This window comes from Megalobrama amblycephala, linkage group LG6, assembly GCF_018812025.1.
Source record: "Megalobrama amblycephala isolate DHTTF-2021 linkage group LG6, ASM1881202v1, whole genome shotgun sequence".
Lineage (NCBI taxonomy): Eukaryota > Metazoa > Chordata > Actinopteri > Cypriniformes > Xenocyprididae > Megalobrama > Megalobrama amblycephala.
The window spans coordinates 34,808,253-34,834,218 of record NC_063049.1 but is presented as its reverse complement, the minus strand read 5'-3'; the positions used below and the strand labels follow the sequence as shown (position 1 = coordinate 34,834,218).

Sequence of the window (25,966 nt, the reverse complement as noted above, 5' to 3'; positions counted from 1 at the left end):
AGCGAGCAACACTGATAGTCCACTGGCAGGGAGCGAGCATTTTCAGTTTATTCCTACGGAAGCTCAATGTAGGAATTAATTGAAAACGCTCGCTCTGCTTCGCACTTTTATGAATGGCTGTGCGGATTTTACTTTCACTTATATTAAAGAACATATGAATATGTTTTAGCACATTACAATCATTATATGGCTTGAGTTAAGACAGCATATTCTCCAATGAATTAAACAGTTTATCAATATTATACAGATAGAAAGCGTAAATGGTCTCACTCCCTCTCTCTGTTGTGTGTGCATGTGTGCGTGCGGGGAGGGGTGCGATTTTCGAATAATAATCGAATAATTCCCAGCGATTTTCGAATATTATTTTTGCTTGAAATGCCCATCCCTAATTATTAGTAACTGTAACTCATAAAAGTCAAGGCATACAGCATGAGGCTGCTGAAGTATGAATACTCAGGGTGATGTGTTTACATCCCTTCCACATTTGATCCTTTAGTCTGATCATCACTGCTACACCTTTGTGTGTGAAGTGCTGTTTCAAGTGGCATACCTTCTAATACAGCATCTGTCATCGTTGCACATGCTTAAGGCCTTCATCTCTTTCTACTGCTATAGGTCAGCTGGTTAATTATTACAAGCACATCTGGTGTTTTCTTCTGTAGCTTTTAAAGAAAATAGTCATAAAATAGAATAGCAAGAAAAATCCATCCATCCATCCATCCATCATTCTTTTGTTCTATCTACCTATCATCTATTCATCCATTTATCCATTGTTTTTTAATTCTTTCCATCCATCCATCCATTGTTCTTTTTGTCTTTCCATCATTCCATCCAATGTTCTTTTATTCTGTCTATCCATTATTCCATCCATTTTTCTTTCAGTCTATCGTACATAGATCTATTTAGCCACCTATAGAAATGTTATATTTATTTGTTTCTATTTTATATTTGTATCATATTTTAAAATTACTGTTTGTCGACACTTCATTTCCTAGAATTCATTACTTTTGTTGAATTTCATTTCTGTTTTATTTTACTCCATTGCTATAACATGTTTGTGTGTAATCACTCAAAATATTAATCGTATTAATGTTTATATTTTCTTGTAAGAGTAGTATTGTAGTATATACAGTATTGCGTTTGATAATATAAAGCAGATGGCTTTAAATTCAGTTTATTTATGTCAGTCAACACATTGTAAGCTTGAATTTCTCTGCAATATTCTGTTCTATAAGTGTTTCTGCTTTCATGGGGCAGAGACCCTCTATCAGGGCCCCTGGTCCTAACCTTCATCTGGTGTAGTTGGAGAGGAACGGACCCTCTGTTATTCAGCAAAGGTATGGGCCGGGCTGGATTCTTACCTCAGGCTCTGGCCACAGCTGCTGAAGACAGGCCTTGGCAGTTTTTTGTGCCCAGCACCAAGCTGACAGGCTTCGAGATCTGACCTCACACCCTGAAACCCACTCCAAGGTGACATGTCCTGGCCTGCCCCTCCGAGGCTGTCTTTCCAGTTTGATGTATTGCCATTATGTAGGAATGGCATGGCTTGAGGACAAGAGGACTCAAGGACTGATTGTGAGTGCGATGGGGGTGCAGGGGTGTTTGGACCCGTAGCAAGGACCCTGTCCAGCCCTCTAAGTCCTGACATGGAGGCAGGAGTCGTGGCAGCCGGCCCTTAACCATGTGTGTGCCCAGTGCTGGCAGCCCTGTTTCTCTGCTCTCTCTCGTCCCTGTGTCAGATGGCATGATTCGGGCAACGTTCAAGAGCTGCCAACCCGACTGTCTGTCTCCCTGTGGCAGTTCCCAATCTCTCACTGCGACGGAGAGGTCACCTCCCGAACGCCAGCTGACTCCTCCATGCTTATCCTCCATCCTCTAATATACCGCTTCTTCTTCTGCGCTGGCCATCTTATTAGAAGGAGCTCCAAGTGATGGATGTAGGTTGTATAAACAGTCAAAGATGATGTCTTCAGGGTTATCTGCTCTCTGCTCATCTGCCAAGTCATTAAGCCGAGAAGCATCCTCTACCAATAGTAACAGCTTGCTGATTTCACACCTTATTTTTCCTCATAAAAAGAGATTGATCTGCGGAGAGTTCTAGAAGCGAAAGGCCCACCCACACACCACAAGCTGCAGCTCCTGCTTTTATTTTGGTTCTGTGTATGTAGTTAAACGAGCTCCTATTCAAAGGTCCTCATAATAATGTACTCTAACTGCAGATAGATTTTAGGCAAATAATATAACTATATTTTAGGCATATAATGCAATATGTTATGTTGGGCAAAATTAAAAATTTAAGAATTGGCTCCCTTTTAGTTCATGAGATGAATTTAATTGGCTACACCCCACTGGAAGTCAGGAAGTTAAATTGCAAGAGGAAGAGTAGTTCATTTGGAATTTCATAAAATAACACATTCTTGCTTCAATTGAATTGTTGGCTTTATCTTAGAGGAGATTGGTTGAATTTTAAACATTTTTTTGGAAATGCATATAGAAAATATGAATGGGACAAATACTTCTGGAACCAAGCATGGTGAAAAGCAGGCTTTTTTTTTTTTTTTTTAACTCTCTGTTTTCATCAGCTTCAAGGACAAGACTGTTCTGTGCCACAGTGCTAATAGGGTCTGAAGCACAATGTCCTGAGGCCCTATGTGGCAGCAAAGTTTTGAGAAACAAAATAGGATGTTGCTTACATGTTTCACAGAGCTTGTTCTTGTTCATGGCCATTTCTTCTGTGATGAAAGGCTCAAGTGCATCTTGCAATCGATCGAACATTGAGATGCGGCTGTTTTACTATTGCTCCGTGCAAAAACACACCAAGTGCATACATGTTAAGAATGAGTTATCAAAGACACAATTCGTTTTATTATATCCCGAATACACAGCTATTGATTTTAGCCCATGACTGAGAAAGGATTTTGTTAATGTCATTCCACATCTTCATAAAAAAATAAACATTAAGCAATGGATAAAACCCAGTGTTATGACCAATCTCCCATCCACCATTTGAGTTCTCAAGGTCTGCATGGACTAGTCAGTCACATCAGCTAAAGCAAAGCTGTTTCCGTTGGATATGTTTTCATTAGGGCCCAACTAGACAGAGAGAGTTGCTGTGCTGCTACAACATATCCACAGGATCCTGTCAATCACTAGAACTTACAGACTTCAGACCTTCGGCTCTAAATGCCCCATTGAATCTGGAGGACATGAAAATGCCACATGGGGAGAAAATGATGGTCTGTGTAAATAATCATATGAGGGCATATAGTATTTTATGTTTGGAGGCAAAAAATCTAATCCTTTAGGGCAGAAAATTACTTGTTGGCGCCTGCATTTCTTTTCCAGCAGGATATATAAATGTTTAACTCTATTTATTTTGAGGCAAAGTTCTGTTCACCTGTAGTAATTGTGTAGGAATCATGGTTTGGGATATCACAGGCAGTGTATACAGCAATGTGAACGTTTTAGAGATGTTATCTTAGCATTGCTCTGTCATGCGGTACCATGGGATTGCCTGATTCCTGGCTGGCAGATGACTTCCAGAGGAACTCCCACAGTACATTTGCTATCAGTGCTGATGAAGCAGATATGAGTCACCCCTGTAAATGTCTGCAACAGCTCCCACCAAAGGTTAACAGCAACAGACAGAGTGAGAACTGAGAAACCATTATGTCTATTTCAGAAGCTGACTGACAGCTGGCAGAAGTCAACAGTTTGAATGCGTTGCCATGAAGCACTAACCCTAACCCTAACTCAACGAAATGGAAATGAAACATAGGAAAATATTTTTTTGGTGTTGATTGGTATTGATCTTTAGTAAAGCATTTATATCAATGCTGATTTTTTTGGATGAAAAAGCAAATGAACTTCTCATCCCATGAAGCATTTTATATATATGCTGTAGTTTCTATGGTAAATCATTTAACACATTGCTAACACAGAGAAAATGAATGGGATTTTTACTTCTGGAAAACTCTATGCAGCCTTTCATGAGGAAACATGATCGGTATTAACATGAGAGTTCTTTACCAAGAAAGAATGTAGCCCTTTTCTGTACAATAGAAGCTTCTTTTGGTATGAACCCTCTGTTCTGAGATGAAAACATACTAAATAAGCTTTCATAACCCATAACTGATTGCTGGCCATGAGAAACAGCCATGATGAACAATTGGCCTCTGTATAAAGACACAAAACCAGCGTTCACATGATTTTGGGCTAGAAAGTATCTCTTTGTCCTGAACTCCAAACTTGTGTGTTCTGCTGCCACACATTGATGTAGTAAAACTGAAGATTATTAGAATTGTAGAGGGAATGACCTGGTGTTAGAAAAGTGTCATCTTGTGATTGGGAAAATCTACAAGTACATCTGATATTAATGAATAAGATGTGCTGAAAGCTGAACTGTCCTGTGACTTGTGTACGGTCTGGGATGGTGCTACATCCATGCAATAGAATAGACTGTAATGAATAGGGAAGATCAGTGGCTTTGGCGCTAATCCTGTTAGTAGCGCTTAAAGACATTTTGTGCCACGATGCTGATAGGATCTTTGCTTTGGGACTTGTAGATCAAATGCTGGACAAAATATTTGGATACATATGGTTTCAATTTGCTAATTTTAAGTTGATTTGATTTAGAATGCCTCTGTTAAAAAACCTAGTCAGCTGCCTACTACCTATATATTCAACTGTTTATATATTTATGTAATGTATAAGAAATCTTGCATTGAATTGAATTGGAACGAAGCATATTTGTTTACTTTTTAATTACTTTCATGGATATACTTCATTCTTGGATATAATTTGCTTATAGCAAAAGTAGTGTACTGTACACATAATCTAACATGAACTGGACATCTGTTTTGAATAAGTCAGCCAGCGTGCTATCTATGTGTCACTGTCTCAGATGTGACGAAAACGCAGTTTGATTGGACAGTTACGGTGCCGCAGGATAAAAAGTAGCGAGGCACGCGAGCCAAAGCATTGTTCAAGACTTCATCGTCATAAACGAAACATTTGTGAGGCCGCATTCATTGGGTGTCATCTGGTTTCTGATAGATTCTTGTCACAGATTGGCCTCTGTCTGCTCACAGCTGTTCTGAGCTAGTAAATGACTGTCTGCGATGACATTGGCTCTGCCCATCTGTAAAAACACTGTCAGGAGTGGATTGAGACACCCATCATTCCCTTGTTAAAGTTAATGTTCTATCAATGGACTTTCATGGCCATGTTCAGATTCACAATGGCACATTTTCTTACTGTTCTTGCTTTTCCTGCAGTATATAGTATGCTTAGAATATCTAGATACATTAGCCAATATGTGAAGTATAGAACATGGCACACTGTACTAGGTATTCCATCCTACAATGCAGTGCACTTCCATGTAATTACTTGGAATAAGCCACTAGAGATTTTGTGCTACAGTAATGGGTAGTTTTTAGGTTACTAAGTTATAGATGATTTAGAGATTGAAATATCATGTAATATTTCTTTGACCATCAATAATTGACACATTTTTACACAATGTTGTTACATAATGTATGCAGTTTTATTCTATACGAGCAGTATATATTTTACATTATATGTTGAAAAAAGCTATTACACTAAAAAATAATTTTTCGATGTTGGAGAACATTTTACAAGGAAATACTATTCAGTCTTTCTACTTAAAAAAAAAAAAAAAAAAAAAAAATCATCTTACTTGTCCTTTCTTTGTAATTATTTGTAAAATTGACTAGGAATTTCTGTGTGAAAATTGTTTTAAAGTCCTACACCAAATATTTTTCAGTGCCTATTCTGAATATTACAGAGCCACTGAGTCCTAACAATCATCTTTTATTCACGACAGTTCCTCATCTAAGAGAATGACTCTCCTGTAGCACCAGGGGAACAACACCTCATACATCACTGGCTATTTTCCAAAACAGTACCACAGTATCAATAACTTAGGTGGTATTTTGGCTCTTGCATCTCTGCTCTGCCTGATCTCTGTTTTTAAATTCAGCATAGTCTGGAATGAAGTACTAGAAACTGAATGATGTGAGTTGGGTTTAATGTGATTTTGGCTTTGCAAACAATGCATCAGTGACTATCTGATGCAATTCCAAGTCAAGTTCACTTTTTATTGGGGTCAATCAGAGCGAGGTTGGTTTGGACGGGTCCAGATGGATTCTCCCAGAGCTGTAGAGCTTTAGCAGATGCGCTCTTAAATGTTTTGCCTGGCCAGCAGCTCAGCTCCCTTAGTACCGGTACTATGATATTGTGTCCTTGGTATGAATCGTTTATTTAGGAAATTGTGGATATCACAACATTTGGAGCATTTTACGTGTCATTTCAGATGTTCATATTCATTGTAACTTCTTTTATACATCTTTGCAGTTTACCAAGCATTATACTTTAGTTCTGATACCTGTAATCAGATTTGAGGTGTGTCTCTGAACCTGTGCTTTAGTTCTTTCAAGAATGTTTATGAATCACCAGAATGTATGATAAAAACAGAACCCCTGGGACATTTATGATTTTGTGGGAGCTATGAATAAAATAAAAAATAACTATAGAATTCACTTTTTTTTTTCTTATAGTATTTTAGTGAGTAGAATGAGTAAATTAGGGCTAAATCATTTTTAAATACTATACTAAAAAACCAAGAAGCTCATTCTCTCCCAAATCCCAACTCGCGAATCATATCCCGGTGGTACGCGAGATGACTCTCTTCTCATTCTGTTCCCGCTATAGTTTAGGCTTATGCTAAATAGCAGGCTAACTAAACTAAATGGATATTTATTCATCGTATTTAAAAAAAATAAAAAAAATAAACCCACAACTAAAGGAGAGGGGTTCTAACTCTGACGCTTCAGAGGCACAACTCGGAAAAGAGGTGGCTTCCTCTGCATTAGGTAAGTTAGGCCTAAGATGTTTTTTTTGACTCTTTGTATAGCAGTCGTTCATTATAAAATTTAAATGTAAAATATATGATACATATAACTGTATGAAATGTAGAGTATATGTTAGATATATAGCCACCATAGACATTTAGAGGGACTCCCCAAAGTATGCTGAAAAATTAGAAATGACCAAATTGTCCCTCAATATTTTATATTCTTGATGCTGCTCTGCTGCACTTCATTATGTGCAGCTCTGTTTGTTACAAGTATTTTGTTTTAAAAGTATTTAGGTTGCTCTGTCTCAATAGTCTAAAAGAATTGTAAAAACAACAGGTAGCACTGGTAAGGTCTCGTTATTTAACATTAGTTAATGCATTACTAAGTAGCTAAGTAACATTGGTAACTAAGATTGAGAATGAGCAATAGCTACATTTGATACAGAAGGTATTATTTTTTGTTAATGTTAGTTAAAAAATACAACTGATCATTGTTAGTTTTAGCTCAGGTCCATTAAATAATAATTACAACCTTTGATTTAGTAATGTTATTAACCATTAACTAACTGAATGGCTGTTTGAAGCACTTTACATAAGTTAGCTCAGCTGCTTTGTTTATGGGGTTTCCGGGGTAACCGCAGCATTTCTGCCGTTCCATCAGCGCCCTCTGCTGTCAGAGAGTGAACGTGCACTTTCATTCAGCGCGTCTCCTTCACTCGTTCCGCCATGCTGCTCATGCACGTTGGGCTTGTTTGCATCAGTGCGCGTCTCTTTGACGCAGCATACAGCGGTGTTGTGATGTAAATGATGGCAGAATTTTCATTATTGGGTGAACTATCCCTTTAATGCATTTTTCTGCATTGTTTATTTCCTTAAAACTGAATCATTACCATCCAATTTTCAGGCAAATCACCTCCCACACATCATGATCTAGTCAAAAATGCTCATTTGAGAGCCCCAGTAACCTCATTTGGTCTGAAGTATACCTACACACCTACACCAACTTATTGGCTACACGCACACTCACACAAAATGTGATGGAGGGCACGTTCTTCAAATGAGTTTTAGTATTGTTTTGCAAATTATGAATGCCTTAATGTACCGTGCCATTTAACAGGGCTCAGACAGCAATTAAGACTCCTCTTCAGAGAGGTCGTGACAAGCTGTTGAGCTCTCAGAAGCAAGTTAGGAGAAATGGTAAAAAGGAACCAAAGGCATGCTGGCGGCAGTGAAATGAAATCAGACAATCTAGTTTTAAATGGAATCTGGCTCTTGACATTACCACTCCTTGCAAAATACAGAAATGAGGTTGACTGCACAGTCTAGTGATTATTTCTCAGTTTGTGAACTTAGAAACAGCTCTGTTTTGTATTTCTGTGCCTCCTTGACAAACATATGAAGAATTACCATACCTAAATTGTAAAAAGACTCAAATTGACCAAATAAAGCACCCATGTTGCTATTTAGCACTAATTCATTCAAGTCTTTCAATGATGGAGCACATTCATTCCCTCAAGCATGATCTCACCGTGAGGCTTGTGTACTTCTATTGAATTAAATAATAGACTTAATGGGTAGGAATGATGCTTAACGTAGATTCGTATTATTCTCATTAACAACCTACAAGTGCTGTGATTAGCAGGCACTTCAATAAGATATCAGCTTCCCTACATCTAACACTTTACATGTCTAGACTTTAAATGGTGAGCAATTCAATCCTCGAAAAGGAACGCGGTGGATTTTAATAACATGAGACCCGGTGACTCGTGGACGGCCGTTTGATGGAGCATTACTTACAAGCCATTGAGTTTATCATTACACCTCAACATTATTCTACCCTCCCTCAGTTGGCACGCGGCCCTGGTGCTGCCTAATTCACTTAATTCCTTGATTATCGATTCCACAGGCCTCTGGGCAGAAAGGTCAATGTTTTCCTTGTGCTCACCTGAAATTTAAAATGTCATTCAAAATGAGGAGGCAGCCACGGAGCAAAAATGGCCTCTTCAAAGGGCAATGGCCTCCTAATAGAGACCTAGCTGGACATGCATGTGCATATATGCTTGGAGCCGTTGACAAATGGTGTACGACTTAGATTGAAAATTTTATTTTTGATCTACCTTGATTTTCTCAGAAATTGCTAGTAAACTTAACAACTAATTACAAAGAAACAGCAAGCAACACATTGAATTAAACATGAAATTTTGACATAGAAAGACTGAAATTGTATTTTATTCCAAAACATACTCCAGTCCAGTGATCCAACAACAAAACACAAGATGACCGTGGCACACTTTCTTTTAAAAAACTTTATTATCTCTTGGCTACATGCAAAAAAAAGTTAAAAGAACTTTCCTACATGTTTCAGCACAGGCCTTCCTCAAAGAGAGTAACACAACAAACTTTCCATAGGTGTGAGTAATATTATTTTTTAAGTCACATGGTTGGCAAACAGCTGTCATGTGACTCCATCTCATATAGTGTTTAACATTTGCTATTATTAAGCTACTTGTCTCTTTTTACAATGAACTTTACAGTGGCTATAGGACATTTGGGACACACTATAAACACTACAGCACCAGTAAAGTGTTAGTTCACCCAAAAAATGAAAATTCTGTCATTAATTACTCACCCTCATGTCGTTCCAAACCAGTAGGATCTTCGTTCATCTTCAGAACACAATTAAGATATTTTTTTTTAAATCCGATGGTTCAGTGAGGCCTCCATTGACAGCAAGATAATTAACACTTTTAAATGCCCAGTGTCACAATTCCTGTCTGGACTACACTTCCCATCATCCTCCCTGCCTGTCACATGCACACTCCACACCAATCATCATTTGCCGCATACACCTGTAGCTTGTTATCTGGACTATTTAAGACTCACTCACACACCACCTCATTGCGAAGTCTTGTTTCACCCAGTGTACAATTCCAAACATTACTATCCTGTCTGCCTGTCTGCCTGTCTACCGTCTGCGATCCTCTGCTGCCTACCCCGACCTGTGCTTTGTATACTGATCTGTGAACGATATCTGCCTGCCCTGATCTACTGCCTGTATCCTGACCACGACTCTCCCTGTCCCTTGCTGTTCCTGTTTGTTCCTGTTTGACCCTGCCTGTATGACCACGCTCACGTTTAATAAAAGCTTTGCATATGGATCCCTGCCTGAGTCCCGCCGCATTACACCCAGAAAGGAACTAAAAACATATTTAAAACAGTTCATGTGACTGCAGTGGTTCAACCTTAATGTTATGAAGCGACAAGAATACTTTTTGTGCGGCAAAAAAAAAAAAAAAAAAAAAACGACTTTATTCAACAATATAAGCTTTGAAGCTTTACGAATCTTTTGTTTCAAATCAGTGGTTCGAAGTGGGTATGAAACTGCCAAAGTTACAAGATTTCAGTAAACGAGGCTTTGTTACGTCATAAGTGTTTCGAAACGTTTTGCAATTTCAATGGTTCACGTGACTTTGGCAGTTTGATACAAAGGTTATCTTCAGGTTATATTTAGTTGAGTTCACTCACGTTTTTAAGGCAGCAGGTGAACTTTAATTTCTAAGTTTAACCAGCTGGAAATGTTTTACAGTGCAGGGCTATTTTTGTTGCAGTTTTTCATCTGAGCTGGTTTTTAATTGATCTATGAAATCATGGTTTGAATGGCCATTTTTTTGTCATTGCAATTTTGTCATTGCATATTAGTCTTTTCCACAGTTGAATGCCATGAATACGGCATTTTAAGACAATTTAAAATTATGAGAAATACTTGAAAAACTTGAAAAATATTATGTAATATTGCAGTATTTATTATAAATGATTTATCCGTGCACATCATATATATATATATATATATATATATATATATATATATATATATATATATATATATATATATATATGAAGAGTTCAGATGCAAAAGCCGCTAAACGCCATCTCTGTCAAAAATGAGATAATGACATTGAACGAATGCTTACGGCACGTAGTACACGTTCAACAAATCACGTGCTTCAAATCCTCTAAATCGCAGCGTCAGCCCATTCAGAAATATCGGTTTGTTGGCAAAAGCCTCTAGACGCGTTAGATCCCTGTGTAAAGAGGTTTGTCTACTGTTTAGTTTTTAAGTGATAAGTGCTCTCATCTTTTTCAGGGTTTTTAGTTGCATCTTAAGTAATTTTTCAACTATTTACCATGTCTTGTCCCAAATAGGTGGATTTAGAGGTTTTTGCAAAAAAAGCACAAGTGGATTTAGCTGGTTTTGACGCAAAAGAAAATCTAACTTGTTAAAAACCAATAAATTGTCTAGAGTGACATTTTTGAAAAAAAGTTATTTTATTCACTAGCTAATAACCTTATCATTACCTTTAAAATGAAACTCCTGAACTTGATCGTAAAAGCCTGGTAAAAAATGCTCATTTTAAAGAAAAGAAGTCTGATGGATTTAGAGGGTTTTGCATCTGAACTCTTCATATATATATATATATATATATATATATATATATATATATATATATATATATATATACAGTATATGTATTCTCTTGTAATCTTTATTCAGAATAACTTCCACTCCCTCTTGCAGCAACATTTCATTTCTTCTTTGATGACGTGTTTCTCTGCGCGAGGATAACCTGTCACTCACAACGATCCAGTGATCCAGTCAATTCCCAATGGAGAAAATCAAGTTTCACTCAGATGTACAGTACATCACCATAGAGAAGAAAAGACTATCGCAACGTCAGTTTCATGCCACCTTTAATGCACATATAAACTCACCTTCCTTTTAGGTTTATTGCATTTTAATTTTTTTAAAATGCATTCTGTGTGAACGGACACTTAAATTAAGTAAAACTAGTTCATAGGAAATGTGGTGTGTCATACATTAAATATAGATGTGAATGAAGAGGTTCTGAAGGAGAATCAGAGATGGTCTATGCATTATTCTCTCTTCCTTTCACAGTCTCTGATTTATTCAGCACTAGATGCCCATCTCCAGTTCTCCATACCTCCAGCGCTTTTGTATTTGGTTATGCTAATCAGATCCCAAACTTTATTTCTCAATGTAGCAAGATCACTCTAGGTGAGGGAAATCACACTATACTTCTTTATTAAAAGCCTCAATCTGTTTCTGCCTTCTACTATAATTTTTTCAGTGTTACTCTCTATCAAGTATCCTGGTGATAGGACTCAGAACAAAATAAAATATAAATTAAAAAAAAATAATAATAAAACCATGAAAACATTTTCTTTACTTGGAATAAAATAAAATGTAAATAAAAAAAATAAAAAAAATCTATATATATGTATATATATATATATATATATATATATATATATATATATATATATATATATATATATATATATATATATATATATATATATATGTGTGTAAACTTTTCAGTTTTTCTGTGGTCTATTTTGGTTGATTTGATTCTTATTTTATTTGATATTTTATTTTGATATTTTTTCTATTGTCTCCACATTGAAGAATCAAAATAAATGATTCTTTTCAACTTGAAGTGTAGCAGAGGTAGAAAAAGTTTAGCCCTTTCTCTCCCTATATTTCCTGGGGGCTTTTCACAGCATGCCACAGTCTCCAGTAAGCCTCTGTGATGCTCGTTTGGTCTGACCAGTCCTGCTGTACTTGTCTAAGAGGGAGGCATGGAGAAAAAAACTGTCACATTGTGCAGTTTTCATTCCTCAAATAAAAACAGATGCATCCGTCAAGGTTAGCTTAGAACCTATGGATTTACTGCCATCATTATTTTCAAGCAATATTATTTTAATCATTAATCTCTAACACACATTGTATCCTTCAAATGAGATTTAGAGGAAAGCAATAAGGCTTTGCCACTGCACTCAGATAATATTACTGCACTGTCAGGGGCCATAGGGAGGGAGGGCCCCAGGCCAACTGCAGGCAGAGAGAGAGAGTAAACACACCCTCACAGTCGCTGGCTTCAAAAACAAAAGGTGAAGCTTCTCTGCAGTTTGAAATGCTTACTAAAACTGAAAATAAAGTATCTCTTACAGAGATACTGATTCTTAGTAGTGAAAATATTTGCTCCAACAACAATTTGATTCAGTTGTAAATCTTTAACTAAAATGTGAGAATTTTATATTTTTTATCGATTTTTAAAGATTAATAACAATTTAACAATAATTTTTACTAGAGATGCACCGATACTAAATTTCTATACCGATACTAAATTTCTCCATCGATATCGATAGCCGAATATTCAGATTGATATCTGCCGATAACGGTACCGATAGTTTGGGGGTTCTGCTTTTTATACCTTCTTTTAAATTAAAGATAATTTCATTATAATTAATAATGAATCATTAATTATTATATTTGGAAAGAAATGCAAATAAAAACTTTATTCTCTTCATTTCATCAACTTCAGAGTAACTGGTAATTTGCTGTTTATCTGCTTACCCCCAGCGCATCCAAGCTGTAGGTGACTTTGTTTCTTCAGTCGAACACAAATGATGATTTTTAACTCTAACCGTTGCCGTCTGTCAGTCAAATAATGCTAGTGGATGGGAACTTCTACTATAAGAGTAAATAAAACTTGCATAGACAAGTCCAAATTAAACCCTGCGGATCGTGACGACACATTGATGTCCTAAGACACGAAACGGTCGGTTTGTGCGTCAAACCGAACAATATTTATAGCATTTTTTAACTCTAATACACCACTATGTCCAACCGCGTTCAGCATTCGCTTAGTGAGGTCTGATCGCGCTCTGACAGCAGCAGTGATGTCTCACGCATATACTTCAATGAGAGCTGTCATTTTTACAGATTGATGCATAATCATTTTTACACCTCTGTTCAATTTATTTTTGATAATAATTCAATAAATTCAATCAAAATACGGACTAACTGCCCAAGTATATTCTGAACAGTAAGATACTCGATAATAAAATTTTATTTTTTTTATGATATAAAATTGCTTCTTTATTTTAGACTTAATTATAATCCGATTTTTAAATTATGTAGATAATGTGTTGCAGTTTCAGATTGATGCATAATGTTTATTAATGTTCTCTGTTTATTTTATTTTTGACAATAATTCAATCAAAATATGGACTAACTGTCCAAGTATATTCTGAACAGTAAGTTACTCGATAATAAAATTTCAATTTTAGTTTTTTTTTTTTTTTTTACTACATCTAATTGCTTCATTATTGTGGACTTAATTATAATCAGATTTTTGAGTTCTGTAGTCAGTACATTGCATTTTCATATTGATGTATAGTCACTTTATACCTCTGTTTATTTTATTTTTGACAATAATTCAATCAATTCAATCAATATATGGACTAAATGGTCAGATTTAGCCTAGAAAGTAAGTTATCATTTTAAATTCTGTGACCAATGCATTGCATCATAATCATTTTTACACTTCTATGCAAATCAGTTCTTGATTTTTAAGGAAAGGTTTGCTTATAGAAGGAATTAAGCTTGCAATTGTTTAACTACAGAACTCAGGGTTTTGGATAAATTTGGGGCCTGGATTAAATGTTGTGGCTAAAGGGTGAGACTCCATGATTTGTGTCTAGAATGGAAACTTTCTCATTAAGCATAATGAATTAGTCAGCACCACTTCTGTTTTTGCAGCAGAAGCAGCCACCCTATGTAGGTCCCTGCATGTTGTAGCGCCACTGCAGCCAGGATCGGGTAAACCTCCGCTGAGGCATGGCCACAGACGTGCTCTCTCTGTAATGACAGTGATAAAAGGTCAGAGCACATGTCAACCCACTTTAAAGAAACTGAGTTATAAAGACCGGCCAGTTGAAGCTCGTAGTCCTTCATTTTGTGTCATCCTCTGGCAGCTGTGTGAGCCTCAGATGTGAAGTGTCTGGGCTGGTATAATGAGAAACAGTGAGAGACGGAACGGACGGCCCCCCTCTACGGAAACCTCCGTCCCTGTTTCACTCCACCGCTCCGTCTCAAAGCTTGTTTCCAAAGTCATCCTGCAGTTCTCTCTCGGAGTCTCTTCATTATGGTGGGTGGCAGATGGAGGGTCTGGTGAGCTTGAGCTTTATTCATTGTGACTTGTTTTTCATTAGTGCCTAATTTGACGTCAGGAAGCATAACTGCCTGAAGCCAAGGGGTATATAACAATTATGGCACACGCAGGTTAGACCCTCACATGCCAACTTCAGGTACACATATGTGGGTTTGGTTCTAGTTTGTAAGATGATTCATTAATGTTTGTGTGTTCAGCAAGTGATCGTAAATGAATAAAATTTGTAACAGATGTTATAGATGTCAGGCTCTTCATAATTTGTTAAGAGAGTGGAATCTGGTCAGAGCCATGACATAGTGGTTAGTGGTCTGACACATTGAGCCATGTTGCTTGTAGGCCATGCACATTTTTTTGTTATTACAAAAATACTGATTACAATTTTTTTTTTTTTTTGTCATTTTTCCACTTAAAGGTGACCTATTATGCCCCTTTTTACAAGATGTAATATAAGTCTCAGGTTTCCCCAGAATGTGTCTGTGAAGTTTCAAAAAAAAAAAAAAAAAAAATACCCCATGGATTTTTTTTTTATTATACCATGTTTTAACTGCCTATTTTTGGGCGGAGAAAAAATGCGTTGATTTGGTGTGTGTACCTTTAAATGCAAATGAGCTCGTGCTCCCTGCCCCCCAGGTTCTCAATTCCAATACACTGAGGCATAAATAATACAGGAGAAGCTCACACAGCAAATATAACTCTCAAAATGGATCATTAAAAACTGTTTGTGATACAGCATATCAGATCACGACGTAGGTATGGCATGTATGTTGTGGATGTTTGTTAACATTCAATTCTGAATGGGTTTGATAACATGCTGCACGGCTAACTTGGCTAAAGCTACATACTGTTGGAGAGACTCAATAAGAATGAATGCGTTTATGAATTATACAGACTGCAAGCGTTTTCTGGTTAAAAATGAAAATAATGACATGGGTCTGGTCTCCGTGAATACAGTAAGAAACAGCACAATTGTAACAGCACATTAGCAACATGCTAATGAAACACATTCAGTAAGACAATTTGCAAACATCACAAAATAGATATGAAATTGGATCATGAACAGTTGGTATCAATCTATCTTTGAGAATCAACTTCTGTGCAAATCCTGTGTTTTACTGACCCTCGTGTGCAAATCAGCCTCGTGTAAAATGACTTGCACATACTGGTAGGCCTATATGAATTTTACATTAGTAATCCTGAAGACATTCAAGTGTGTTTGATAAGGGTTGTAGCTAAACTGTGCAGGACAGCTGCACTCCAGGACCAGTGTTATGGTACACCGTTGTCACCTGAGAAAACGAAATGGCGGCGCCATAGGTGGAAACATGGGGCGGTATATTATAATAAGATCCCCTTCCGACGTCACAAGGAGAGTGAAATCTGAACGGCTCGTTTTTTCACATGCTTGCAGAGAAAAGCTGACCAAAACAAAGTTATTGGGTTGTCCATTTTCACGTTTTCTGGGTTGGTAGATGCATGGTAGATGTATTGCGCATAATTTTACCCAAAGTGTGAGCATATAAAGCCATATCTCAGTACTAAATTGAGTTATTTTTTGCTGCGTATTGTGCTTAAACAGTCAAATATGCACAAAATAATGTCAAAATGCCGGTCAAGTAATGTTTTAAGGGAACACAAACAGTTGAGAAAGAAAACGCATTTGTAACAGCATAATGGATCCATGCATCAGGTCTTAAAGTGACAGCAGCCTAATATACGTATACACTGTCAAATTATAAGATAATATTAAAAATATCTATATGGTAGTTTTTCCCCTATGGAATCGAAGTCAAAATTTGTGGCTAGTAACTTTTGCTGGTGAGCAAAAAAGTTAATATCAAGCCCTGGGTCTATCTCTACATATAACACAAGTGGTGGAAGGTTAAAAAATGATGGAATCTGCAAACATTACAGATAATGTTCCTGTTCCTGTTCCTGTGTTTTTCTGCTGTAGAGTACAGATATTTCAGTTTTGATAGGACATCTCTGCAGTGAGAAGGTTTTCTGCACTCCTGTCTCAGTTGATTGGGCACAGAGTGAACTGGACTTCCTGTAGTGTTGCTCTGAAAGGGAAGGCTGCATGCCAAAAGAACTCCACTTAAACCTTTTTTGACTGCAAGTCGTCATGTTTTCTCTTACCTGAACCTAAGTGCTGAAGGGATCATGGGTCAGGCAGATGTACAACTCTGACAGAGGTTGGAATGCTAGAGAATGTGACATATCTTGTGTGAAGGTGAGAAAGCAACCACTTTTAAAAATTCCAGGATTATTATAAATTTGTATTTAGTTTTGTTTCTGTTTTGTTTTCAGTTAGTTCTTTTGATTTAGTTAAATTGTCCTTAGAATTCACTCCATGACTGTTCATTTTATGCAATATATTTTAACTATAATGTATTATAATTTTAGTTACTAAAGTTTTTTTCATTATAGTCTTAGTTTTTTTTTATTATTATTTTTTTATTATTATTATTGCTTTTTGTGTTGATTAAATGGCAAATTGTTTGTATTAAATTGTTGAACAATAAAAATATAATTTTTTGCTCATTTTAGGGTCATGGAAATGTATTTTAGTTCAGTTTAATGTTTTTCCAAATAGTTTTTATTTTTATTTCAATTAATTATTATTATTATTTTTTTAATTCAGATTAATTCATTACAGTAATTTGATAAGTCTGGATGTCCAATAGATCACAAAAGAAGAGATCTTGGTTGTTTTTTTTAAAGTGAGACTGAATGGTGATCAGTTACTGCTTCTCCGATTTTTCTCCTGAGAATAAATCCCTGTAAATTAATGTGTCTGGTAGTGTTTCAGAAGAAACAATGCCTCAAATTGTGCTCAGGTTTGGCAACGTACCAAAGTCTGTAATGAAAATATTTCAAAATGAACTGGAACATAAATTCTTCCATGACCAACTAATCTCAATTATGCAATTCACATTTGCTCTATATTTGTGCTGTGTGTGTCTCATTTGTGTCTTTATTTTTTGTATCTCTCCTAAGGCACTTTAGGTGAAACGTTTGAGATCTCCAAAAGTCTAACTTTTAAGTTTTTTTCCCCTGAGGAATCTAAAAGTAGTTGTGCTGCCCTGCTTAAATGCATCAAGTGTCTGCAGGCTATTGCAAAGCACAAGATATTAGCATACAGTGTGATGTGCAGCTCACTTTTATCGATTGAGGCAAGACTGTCGCTGTAAAATGTCTTGTACATCCATGTGCTCTGAAAGCAGAGGTCTTTGAAAGGCCTTGTTGTTGCGTCACCGTCGGCGCCCATACGAACTAAACTGCTCTGTTCAGCTGCCAGCTGAGATCTGTCTATTCAATTACCTCAAACACCTCCAAGATCAATGGCTGTATTTCTTCCTTATGGTGAGTTAAGCAATTCATCTTGTATTAGTAGTGACACGGTCTTCCAAGAAATCAACTCGGCTTTCATCTTCGTTCTCATGTCCCAGGCGATGTATCGATTCCTGATAAGAAAACAGTCAGAGGGGAAAAGAGCAAGAGTGAGTGTCAGAGAGATGGAAGGAAGCGGAAAATGTGAAAAGAAAGAGAAAACCGCCAGTTCTGGCTGTGAAAGTGGCTTCTGTGCCAGAAAAGAAGCCCGAGGCCTAATTTCCCATGGCTCCAGGCTCAGGGCTAATTTGTGTAAGTGAGGAGACTGACCTCCTTGAAGATTAAACAATTAGCAGCTCCTGAGCCCTCGATGAACACTACCAGTGAGCCCCAAGAGAAGAACACAAATTAGCGTCGGCCTGAAAGAACTTCTGGGATGTGTGCTACGCTCCTCCTGTCTGTCCTGCGCTCAAATAACACCTGAGACCACCTTACACTCGCAGGACCTTCTTGATTGACTTGCATGGAGGTCTGAATTGGATTTTTTTTTTTTTTTTTTGCAGTAGAACTTAGTTACAACGGTTAAACCTGTAGAGGTTAGAACTGGATTGAAACTCTCAGAAATTAGCTGAAATGGAAGACACTAAACCCATTCTCCTTTGGCTCGCAATGCTTTAATGACTTCTCACTCCATTCCACTGTGTTCAATAGCATCCTCTTTCTGCACCACAAAGCCAATTTGTTCCGTTTCTCCCAAACAGCTCTAGAACAGACACAAGACATTAATAATTGCCCCGGCATAGCTTTTACCGATGTTACAGAGATGTAGTGGGTCTGTTCAACCTGCATTACCATCACCTACACAACCCTGCTGTAATTCAACAACACCAAGGCTGAGCATGAAGGAGAGGGAATTGCCCGGGTGTGTTTGGCGGGGATGTTTTGGCTTGGCTGTAATAACATGTCAAATTAGCATTTCTCCAATTCAGCACGTACAAAGGCCAGACTATAATTGCTTTAACCTGCAGCTTCTTTGTGGTGATGTGGTAATGAACACTTTCAAACAATAACAACACATCCATATTCCCTCAGCGGCTCTGTCGTTGTTTAAAGCATGAAGCTAATTTATAAGGCTCATGTTTGGCTGTTTCTGCTGGAGATACAGATTATACTGTCAAATTTCCATTTTTAGGATTGGAACCTGATTCGCTTATTTGCGTGCTCCATGAAGGTATGTGGAGGACATTAAAGGTGAAGTTTGTAATTTATGTGACCCTATTGGCAACAGGTGGGATTACATTCGACTTGAGCGGCCATAATAACATTAAGCAATGGCGTAGGGTTGGATGGGAAAAAAAAAAAAAAAAATTCTGATTAATTCCATTAATCATTAATTATTCTTTTAAACTAGCTGTTGTTGGACTTTTTGTTAGCTTTAAAATAAATACTGTTGTAATGTACCAAGGTAGAAAACCCCTGTATCATTGTTTCCTTAATATGACCAGTATAGTCTGATTCACAAATAAATGATTCTAATGAGCCAATTCTTTTTAGTGAATCAAAAACATGCAGCGTTATTGCCCAATTCACAAGCAAAATGATTCTTCTAAGCCAATTCTTTGGAGCTTCTCTACTGGAGTATTCAAATTCAAAACCAAAGACTGCTACAATCTAGTTCCTTTAGTGAATAATTCAAAGAGTCATTGGTTTGAATCCGTTTAAAACACTAATTTACAGCAGTAGTAGAGTAACACCGTGTGTACACCGGCCGCGAGCGGCGTGATGCAATGCGATGCATCAAAAGTCAATAGAACCCATTATAATCAGTGAAATTGTCTACACTGGATGCGGCACGACACGACTGAACGCGACAAATTCTCGTCAGTAAACGTATTCCCCATTCTATTTCTGATGTAGTCCAAGTGCTTTGCAACGGTCGGCTTGTCGTGTTCAGTGTAGACAGCTTTTAGCTGTTGCGATAAAAAGTCACATCTGGTGTAGACACGGTGTAATAGTTCTAAATATCCATAAATTAATTATAATCAAATCAAACTGAATCAAAATAAATGGAACAGAAATGAATCAATAAATCTTAATTGATACCCAGTCCTACAGTGCAGTGAGATTGGGGTATCTTTTTGAAACTTTGAGTGTTTGAAAAGACTGACCAAAATATCTTACATCCCTTGCAAGAAGAAAACATAATCTGGAATGATAGTCACTGGTGGTATGGCAGTGTGTTTGGCTCACACAAATATGGAAATCATAAAGCAAGAATTGCTGTTTGAAGGGCCAAGATACTGAGCTGACGTCTCAGAGCTATAGTGTGAGTGGACCTGCATTGCCAAGCAATTTAAGTGAGCAGTATATTCCCTTGATAGCTCTGATAATTAATACGGTTTGCCCAGCTCTTCATCACACAGCCAAACCTTTCACCCACCTTATATATTATACCACTATTATGTGAGTGTAGATTGCCTTCCCAGTTAAATTCTATCGCTGTTTCTGCCGTGATTGTATTGGCTGAGCGTTTGTATATCTTTTTAAATGCCAACCACTTGCAGTTTACATTCCTATGCGCAGCATTAAAACAAATTCAATCGATTCAAGGCATAATGAGCAAGACAGGCTAGCACAAATTAAAAGGAAACAGCCAACATCCAGAGCTTAGGCGTGTAAAGTCTCGGTGAGATGGAGTAATATTCTTCATTTACAGGCACCGTACTAGTTCTGCATGTTCATGATGGAAGAGGTCAGGGATACCAATGCAATCCTGCATTCATTAAAGTGTTTGGGTAACCCTCCAACCCATCTGTTATGATGTCTCTTACACGTAACCCTCGCAGCTATTATATGAAACGAGCCTTCAGGCAGATTGTGATGTATGCTAGAATCATTCATCCATTATCTGCCTTCCATTAGAAAGCACTCTGAGGGAAATGAGAGTTTGCTGATTCTGTGATATTTAAGGAACATCTTGTTTTGAAGTTGTATGTTTTATCCAGAAAGGTCGGGAATTTGATCCCCTTCAGTTCATGAGGTGGAATTTGAATTGAGCTGGCCACACCCCACAGGAAGCTGAACTGGAATAGGCCTATTTCACACTTCCGGGTTTTTGGCTTCCGGAATGATCCACGCCGGGTAAAAGTTTTTCCGGTTACAGTGATAGATAGCCAAGCCTCGATCAGAACCAGCTCGGAAATCAAAGTCGTTTTACGAATTAAATGTCATGAAAATGTTTGAATGGTCTTGGTTAATTATTGTTGAGACTACAGAGCTCTCATTAAGAGCTAAATTTAATAAATAATTCGTAGTGATGGTGGTTAAACTGGTTATATTTTTCGTGTCTGTTTGCCGTGGCTGTGCATTATCACGCTCCATGTGCTGTAAAGACAGTGCCTGTGTCTCAACGTGCATACTATCCATCCTAAATAGTAGTCTATGTGACATTAGTAATATTCAGTAGGGATGCTCCGATGCCGATACTAGTATCGATACCAAGCTCATGTACTTGTACTTGTACTCGTAAAAATACCCCCGATACCAAAGACCAATACCTCACGTGATGTAACTGACAGAATTGCACAGAGACACCGGCGGCAGCCTCAGAGGTGTGGAAATACTTCAAAATGAATGATGGCAACACACATTGCGAACTACATGCTTTCGTTATCGATTAGGTGATAGGCGGAATCGCGCTGAATGACAGAAGCGCTCTTTCTCTCTCTCTTTCTTGCACGCGATCCCAGTTCTTTTAGACAGCGAGCGATCACTTCTCCTCGCGCCTGAATGGTCAAATGCACACATAGTTGTCAAAATATCCATTGTGTGTAGTATCTCACGTAAATACAGTCGATTATGGCTTAAGTGGACGTAAACATTTGGATGAAAACAGGATAGGCTATGTGTCATGGATTCGGTCTTAAAGGGACCTTAGCCTATATTTGTCATTAATGTTAATAAAACAACAAAATATGTTAAATAAATGTATACATGGTAAATAAACCTACTGTATCTGAAAAACAAGTGTATTTAATTTTTATCTAGTCTAAATCTTTAATTTTTATAGTATTTGTTGTATTGTTTGTAAATTTCTTTTTATATAACAACAATTATATATTTTGGTAATTGGACATGGTTATTGGACACTGTGAAATTTTTGTTGTTTAAGTTTGTGACAAGCACATAAAAATTATTACTTTTTTCATTAGCGTAATAATAAAGAAGCTGTCCTACATTCATTAGTCTCACTGTGTTGTGCTTAGAAAACTGCAACATCAAAAAAAAAAAAAGAGAGAGAGAAATTAATAAATGTATAGGCATCGGTATCGATATTCGGCACTTTACTGACGGAACTGTGACTTCACACAGCACTTGCATACTGTTGTTCTCATGTTGATTTGATTCTACTATTCTCATTTGTAAGTCGCTTTGGAGAAAAGTGTCTGCTAAATGACTAAATGTAAATGTAATGTAAATGTCATTCATCTTGACATCATATGATTCGATGTGCGTCTTCTGATTGGTTCTTCTGTTGACTCAAAGGCTTTTGCTGACAATGGGATGTGGCATTTAACGGTTTCTGCCAACGAACCAGTATTTCTGAATGGTTTGATGCTAGGATTTAGCGGTTTTGAAGCATTCGAAAGTATTTGATGAACGTATGCTATGTGCGGAGAGCATTCGCTCAATATCATTATCTCATTTTTGACGTTTTGTGGCTTTTGCATCTGAACTCTTCATATAGTAGTAGAATTAAAATGAACTGAAATTCAAATGAACTTTTTTTTTTTTTACATTTTAACTATTCATTTTTTTTCCATTCAAATTCAAATTGCAGTTCTGTATCCTGTTGTTCAAATTCAGGAATTCATTTGGATTAAATTTAAAAAGCATTCTCCGTTCAGTTCTGAATGATGCACAACCCTGCAATGCTTAAGATGAGTGCACTTCACTTCTCTCTTTAAATGTGTCATAGTGACCACTTTACTAGATACAGATGGTTTCTTGCAGGAACTTCAACATAATAGAGATACAGTTTTTTTTTTTTTTTTTTTTTTCTTTTTCCATATATGCAGATGATGTCATCCGACTGTGAAGAGGGGAAGCAGATGAAATTAGCGTAAGGGATAAAGAGAAATGTGGTCAGCCCCCTGTTTTGCAAGCTGTAAGACAGATGAAGAAAGAAATGAGGAGAACAGCCTACCCTGTCATAAGTGGTCTACAGTGATGGATCGCAGGAGATTAGTGTTAACTCTAACAGCTCGTCCATTGCTGTGGTAGCACAAAGATTTGTGCATGGCGTGACGATCTGGGACATTCTGCATAACAAGCTAATTTTGAAGGTCTCGTCTCTAGTAACCATAAGTGAGATCATAGATAATACTTTAGTCTGTAAGCAGCTAGCCTAGCAACCATGTAGCAACCACATAGCAACCTCCTGGAAACCAAGCATTGTGGCTGCGAGGTCATGTGCCATTCACGTTTACTAATATATAATTCTAGTTATCTGTAATGAGGGATTGTCATGTAAAATAATGATTTTTAATATTGTGCAAAAGCTTTTTCTGCATGAAATCCATTTTAGAATCATCCCGTTTCCTTTGGGATATTTTCTGCAGTGGCAGATCTGAGCCACTAACCTCTTTTAAGCCAAGAAGTTGGTCTGGAAACTAGGCATTAACAGGCCGTTTATTCATTCTCTGCCTGCTCCTTCTCCTAATCAGTCCCACATTACACACACAAACACATGCACACACATCAGATTCCTTTTCCCTTGTAGTGGAAGATGTCCCCTGCCCTTCCAGCTTTCGTGTAAATTCTAGTCCAGAGAAAAATTAACCGGAGAAATCCTTCCCCCTTTTTTTAATGACAGAAACGGAAGAGGGGGAGGAGCAGAGGCTCAAGCCGCTGTAATTTATGAGGACTGCTCGCTTACTTGATGAAGATTCATTTCATAGGCCACGTGAAGGGATGAGATGGCCTCCCTCCCGCATGAAGGATACACCGCAACACTCAGAGCAGGCAGGGGGGTAATTGATGACGGGGGCGCCTCTGCTGTAAATGTGCTGTAAAAGCCATTAGGAAGGTTTTCAGTCACACCAGTCTGATGCCTGCACAGATAGAACAGCCAGAGAGAATGCCGAAAACAAAAAAGAAGTGCTCCTTAGACACAAAGATGGGTTTTTGAGACTGAGTTCCCACCAGCTGTCAGCACATTTCTTGCACTCTCTAATTGCCAATGACCTAGTGCTCTGAAACTGTGAGAGTTGCCATACTGCAGCAAATTAAATGCCTTTTGTTGCGGCCTCCATGTGATGGGCCTGTGATAATAAATATTCCTGCTATTAGCGGATGACATGGATTTATGACTCGATCAACATCACCAAAAATAGGATTTGGGCCTCCGTGAGATGGGAGGATGGGAATACGGGCCTGTCCTTGGTTTAAGCAGTTGCTGTGCCTCAGGGTTTGTGGCTTTCCTCCAAATCATCCACGCAGAGACTCCTGAAAGGAAGCTGCTTGTCATAGTGATCCTGCTGATAGGGTTAAAACAAGAGTGAGCCATCTTCCTCTTCCATGGAAGATGACACTTAGCATGCTGAAATATCATATTTTTACACAGGTTTTTGTTTTAGTAATTGTGCCTTTTGAATAAAGTATGAATCAAAAGTAAAGGATAATGTATTTGTATATTTAGAAATTAAATTTATGGATATCCTTTAAATTTAGTCAGTATTTCAGTATTTCAGGTCAAGTGAAATTTATTTATATAGCACTTTTCATAATACACATTGTATCGAAGCAGCTCTACAGAAAATCATGATTTTAGTGTTTATGATATCTTAATATCCATATTAGATTAGTCGAGATATGTTTTATATTTATGTAAATATATAATAAATAATATATAATAAAAAAACAAAATTTGGTTAGTCGCAATTGTTCCACTCTCACTGCAAATCCGCCACAGCTCAGTAGAGATAAACCAAAGTTTATTCCCTTCAAATTCCTGTCAGGATAATCTTTTAGTTTCCATCCTGATACATTCTTCTCTCCCAGAGGTATGTCTTTTTCTCTGCCTGGTGTCAATGAGATGGCCTATGGGATTATGGGTAATAAGGCATGGACCTTGGTCAGCACAGCCCATTCGACTGAGAACACTGTGAACACCAGTTCTTTGTCTTCACATTGTGAGACCTGGAAAAGAGAAAACAAGATAGATAAAGGAGTCTGTTTGCTTATGGACTGTGCCGTCCTCCTCCAGGACACACAGGAGGCCAGTGTTTGGGAACAAAGGGTCTGAGGGACAGACTGTATACTGTACAATGATACATCCCACTCCAAATAGGTTGTACTTCACTTTGAGTAATGCCGTGACATCAGTGATGCAGAAGTACCATGTGCACATTTACTGTCATTGTCTTTTTCATCCAAAATTTTAATTTCTATCATTTACTCGCCCTCATGTTGTTTTTAAAGCTGTATTGCTTACTTTTTTTTTTTTTTAAAAAGTAAGAAAAAGAAAATCCCCATAATGAGTCATAAAAGCGACTCGTGCACTATATTCCAAGTCTTTTGGAATCATTAAATACCTCTGAGTAGCAGACTGAAATGTATATATGTGCATCTAAAGGTTATTTTATTTTATTTTATTTTATTTTATTTTATTTTATTTTATTTTATTTTATTTTATTTTATTTTATTTTATTTTATTTTATTT

At 37.3% G+C, this 25,966-nt stretch overlaps 1 protein-coding gene across 2 annotated transcripts in view; it reads left to right on the top strand.

Moving 5' to 3' along the window:
- The window catches only part of erbb4b (erb-b2 receptor tyrosine kinase 4b), a 373,945-nt gene that overhangs the window by 137,191 nt on the left and 210,788 nt on the right, over window positions 1-25,966 (top strand). The gene's annotated exons all lie outside the window — the stretch shown is intronic.